At 44.2% G+C, this 5,178-nt stretch overlaps 1 non-coding gene across 1 annotated transcript; it reads left to right on the top strand.

The window, feature by feature from the left end:
• Positions 1-3,165: 3,165 nt before the first annotated feature.
• LOC111725655 lies at positions 3,166-3,272 on the top strand. The gene has a single exon (XR_002773670.1). It is a non-coding gene; the product is annotated as a U6 spliceosomal RNA (small nuclear RNA).
• Positions 3,273-5,178: the final 1,906 nt, after the last annotated feature.

Below are 5,178 nucleotides of genomic sequence, written 5' to 3'. Positions count from 1 at the left end.
AAGAAAAATGCTAGAGCATTTAATAGCCAAAACCTGAAAGGACAGGTCAATGGACAGACTTCACTCCGTAGTAACCACACAATGCAATGTTAGTCAGCATTCAAAAGAAATGAACTGACACCTGCAACAAGACAGACGAATCTTAAAAAGAAATTATGTTGAGTGAAAGAAGACAGACAAAAAGAGAGTACATAGGCTGGACATGGTGGCTCACACCTGTAATCCCAGCACTCTAGGAGGCGGAGGCAGGTGGATTGCTGGAGCTCAAGACCAGCTTGAGCAAGAGCGAGACCCCGTCTCTAAAATAGCCAGGTGTTATGGTAGGCGCCTATAGTCCCAGTTACTCCAGAGGCTGAGGCAAAAGAATCACTTGAGTGCAAGAGTTTGAGGTTGCTGTGAGCTATGATGCCATAGCACTCTACCAAGGGTGTCAGAGTAAGACTCTGTCTCAAAAAAAAATAAATAAATAAGAGAGTACTCATAAGAAAATTTAATTCAAGCTAATACATAGTGATAGCAAGCAGTTTGGTGGTTGCAAGGGGAAGGGTGGCAGACTAAAAGGGGCCAGTGTAAACTTTTGAGGGGGATGGATATGACTTCTCTATTGATTGCGGTGGTCTAGTTTCTCAGAAGTAAACATGTGGCAAAACTTACCAACTTATCCACTTTATTTTTTATTTTTTATTTTTTTTAGACGGAGCCTCAAGCTATCCCCCTGGGTAGAATACCATGGCATCACAGCTCAAAGCAACCTCCAACTCCTGGGCTCAAGCGAGTCTCCTGCCTCAGCCTCCCAAGTAGCTGGGACTACAGGCGCCCACCACAACGCCTGGCCATTTTTTGGTTGCAGCCATCATTGTTGTTTGGCGGGCCCAGGCTGGGGATTCGAACCCGCCACCTTAGGTGTATGTGGCTGGCGCCTTAGCCGCTTGAGCCACAGGCACCGAGCCAACTTATCCACTTTAAATATGCACAAATGTATCATATGTCAATTACACCAAGATAATGCTGTTTTAATAAAATGACTCCATGAAAGCCACAGGTCACATGACTTTAACAAAACCACCACCACCACTGCCGTCCCAGAGAACTGAACCAAAGGCCTTTTCTCTGCCCCTTTTTCTGAGCTCAGGAGCAGGCTTTTCACAAGCTGCAAATGTGTATTTCACAAAGGCAATCAGAGCAGCCTGTGGCTCTCCTCTGATCCTTATCATCCCTCCCCACCCCTACCACCATATTTATTTCATTTTTTAAAATTGTTTTTTATTAAATCATAACTTTGTACATTGATGCATTTGTGGGGTTCAGGGTATTGCTTCAATATACAATGTGAAATGCTTACATTGAACTAAGTCATACATCCATCACAATTATACTCATTTCTTAATAGTTTTCAAATGCACCATATTTAAATAGAAGCTAAAAGACTCTAGTACACACTTATGGAACTCTAGCTTCACCCACCCCCACAAGAAAGACGTCAAATTCAAGAGTGAGCACAAAATCTATTTTATTCTGTGTACAGAGACCTACCAGAAGAAATGCCCCACCAGACATTCCAGTTGTATTATCTCTGTTCTTTATTAAGCAATATTTGTCTCTTTGCCATAGTATAGATGAGAACAGGAAAACACTTGATATCACAAGAGTCACTTTATCTGTTATAATTAGATTCAGCTGCAGGGACTAGGAAACTCTCAGTCGTTTTCATGTTCTCTTCACTTTATTAAAGGCCAGGAGTAAACAGAACTGTTTTGGCAGCTCTGTGAAGTCATCAGAGTCTCTGCCCTCTTCTGTTTCCTCCAGCATGTGACATCCATCCTTAAGGTCACATGATGTCTGCTGAAGGCCTTTGATCTCAGCAGTAGGAGGCAGGAAGGGGGGAAGTGCCTGGTTGTGCCCTGGTTGTTCTGGAAGATAAAAGCCAGGCTGCCAGAGAAGGGGAAGTGGATCACCCTCCACCAGGAGGTCAGGTGTTTGGTTATTTGGAGTCAAAGGAACCCAATCATGGGATAGTACTCAGATTGCCTTGTACCCTGGAGGGTGCGCCTAAGAGTTGACTGCTTGAACTCAAACAGGGCCTCTGGGTATAAGGATCACATAATTGAGTATGGTGCTAGGATTTTCCTCTTTCCCTGAAAATTTGCTGCAAAAGAGCTCCCCTCCTAAGTTCTGGCCCCACCCTTCAGGAACTGCATTACTAGTTGCAGGCAGACCCTCTCCCCACTGTGGACCAAACAGGTACTAGAAGACCCCACTGATGCTCAGACCCTGAGAACCTTGCGTTGTGCTCTGAGCAGACTTGGCTGCCCAGTGTTTCAGGGCTACCAGAGATAAGCCAGGCAAATGGCAGATCCCAACAAGAAGAGTGTTTGCTGTCCCTGAACATACACCTGGAAAGATCTCTACAAGTTCATAAAAGTGAGGAAGGTATGCCATCAATGGAGAGCAGTATGAAAGTGGTGGGAAGTCTATTCAGTAATGGAAGGGAATTGGAGTTGGACAATAGCAGGCATAGAGAAGGCAGTCAAAGGGTGGTTGCTTTCATCAGACTTGGGTCTCTTGCCCACCAACTGCAGCCACATCTGCACCCAGCACTACTCTCTGATGTTAGGAGCTAAGAAGCCTCTACCTTGTCAAGTCTTGTGAGATCAGCTCCTGGCAGCCTCACACCTGGGAGGTTTGAGGGATATGACCTCAGGAAGTGGGCAGCCCACCCCTGAAGAGTCAACAACAACTGGAGCACTGCTGCCTTTACTAATGACCACCACACAGTGAGCAGGAAACTCTTTTCAGCCTCAGTACTTTGGCCACAAGACTTCCCAGGACCAGTTTCTACAGCTTTGGGCTCCTCCAACAGCGTCAGTGCATGAGAACAGAGTGAATCCAGCTGTGTTTCCCTTGAAATACCCAAAAGCACCAGAGGTCCCTGGACATAGAACAGGAGAGGGGAGGAGCCCTGGAAGGGAATATCCAGGCCTTCCAGGACTCTTGCCCAAGTGTGCTACTTAAATATAAAGTAATATCTTCTTTTGGTTTAAAATACAGTTGTCAGCTGGGCACCCATAGCACAGTAGTTACAGCGCCAGCCACATACACCGAGGGTGGCAGGTTCGAACCCGGCCCAGGCCAACTAAACAACTGCAACAAAAAAATAGGCGAGCAGTGCTCCCTTCAGCAGCACATACACTAAAATTGAAACAATACAGAGAATATTAGCATGGCCTGTGCACAAGGATGACATGCAAATCCATGAAGCATCCTATATTTAAAAAAAAAAAAAAGCTAAGGGTTGTAGCGGGCGCCTATAATCCCAGCTATGTGGGAGGCTGAGGCAAGAGAATTGCTTGAGCCCAGGAGTTAGAGGTTGCTGGGAGCTGTGATGCCACAGCACTCTATGGAGGGGCAACATAATGAAACTCTGTCTCAAAAAAATAATAATAATAAAAATAAAATAAAATAAAATACAGATGTCCATAAAGTGCATGTACAATTTAAAATTGCACACTAGGCTCAGTGCCTATAGCTGGAGTGGCAAAGCACCAGCCACATACACTGGAGCTGGTGGGTTCGAATCCAGCCCAGGCCTGCCAAACAACAATGACAACTGCAACCAAAGAATGGCTGGGCGTTATGGTGAGTGCCTGTGGTCCCAGCTACTTGGGAGGGTGAGGCAAGAGAATCAGTTAAGCCCAGGAGCTGGAGTTTGCTGTGAGCTGTGATGCCACAGCACTCTACCCAAAGCAATAGCTTGACGCTCATTGCAAAAATAATATAATAATAATAAATAAATAAAATAAAATTGCACACTATTTTAAATTGCATATGAACTTTATGGCCACCCTGTAGATTTCAGAGATAACTAATGGATATAAAGTAAAATAAATCCCCTCCCTCCACATACCTAGCTGCACTCCCTAGGAAATCACCTTACATAGTTTCTGGTATATCTTTCAGAATTTTTCTACCCAAGGGTGTTCTGTTGAATGCATTTGCAAGAATTTTACTTACAAATAATTCAGTTAATAATACCAATTTATAAAATGTTTATTTACATTGAAGTTGGAAGTGGAGAACCAAAACAACTAAAAATAAGGCCAGGCACAGTGGCTCACATCTGTAATCCTAGCATTCTGGGAGGCCCAGCTGGGTGGATTATTTAAGCTCAAGAGTTCAAGACCAGCCTGAACAAGAGTGAAACCCCCATCTATAAAATCAGCCAGGGATTGTGGTGGGCACCTATAGTCCCAGCTACTCAGGAGGCTGAAGCAAGAGAATCACTGGAGCCCAAGGTTTGAGGTTGCTGTGAGCAATGATGCCATAGCACTCTACTGAGGGTGAGAAAGTAACACTATCTCAAAAAAAACAACTAAAAATCATAAAAGTATGACCATAGAGGAGATCTACCAGAAAAAATTAATTTAATTTAAAAAGAAAAAAAATGATAAAAGTGGACAATTTTTCCAGAGTGCAGTTTTAGAAATAACCACCAGGTGTCAGAGTTATCAGCTGTAGTCCCCAAACTAGAACTGGAAAGTTCCAGGAAGGGAAAAGTTCCTGGCTGGATATGAGAGGGTGAGATTGCTTCCTCAACAGATTATTTGGCCCTTTTGCCCAATATTTCGTCTACTTAAGGTTATAGGGATGGAGTGAGAGGTGCCGCAGAAAAAAAAGTTACATTCTGAAATGAGAGTCCCATTCAATGGGTGGCCTTTGATCTTTAGAAAAGCTCTGTTAAAATTTTACATAGGAAATGTAAAAAATGGCAAGGCAGAGTCAGTCCTCCTACGTTACAAGGCTACTTGGAAGCTAGAGCCATCTCTCCTCTCCTCAGTGGGGAGACCAGAAAAGAGGGGGTGGTGAACAGGAGGAGAGGACAGACAAGAGGGGATTCAACTACAGCCCTCCCTGTTTAGAAGGAAAATCCAATTCTGTGCACAGGAACTCTTTCTATTTAACCTTTAACACCATTGTGTCTTAGTCTCTTCCTATTGAACTCTCAGATATACTTCCTTTACCAGGCCTAACCTGGCTGTTGTCTTTTGCTGCTGACCTAGAAACATTCAACCTCCATGCTTTTAAGAGCACAGGGTGGGGCATCTTCCTTATAATTTCCAGGCTGACATGCAAGAGTAGTTACACCAGTCTTGCTCCAATGGCAGGGGCCGGAGTGAGGTG

The sequence above is a fragment of the Otolemur garnettii genome, unplaced genomic scaffold, assembly GCF_000181295.1.
Source record: "Otolemur garnettii isolate 467f Iridium unplaced genomic scaffold, OtoGar3 scaffold00045, whole genome shotgun sequence".
Taxonomy (NCBI): domain Eukaryota; kingdom Metazoa; phylum Chordata; class Mammalia; order Primates; family Galagidae; genus Otolemur; species Otolemur garnettii.
The sequence above is the reverse complement of the archived record's forward strand: the minus strand, read 5'-3'. Positions and strand labels throughout refer to the sequence as shown.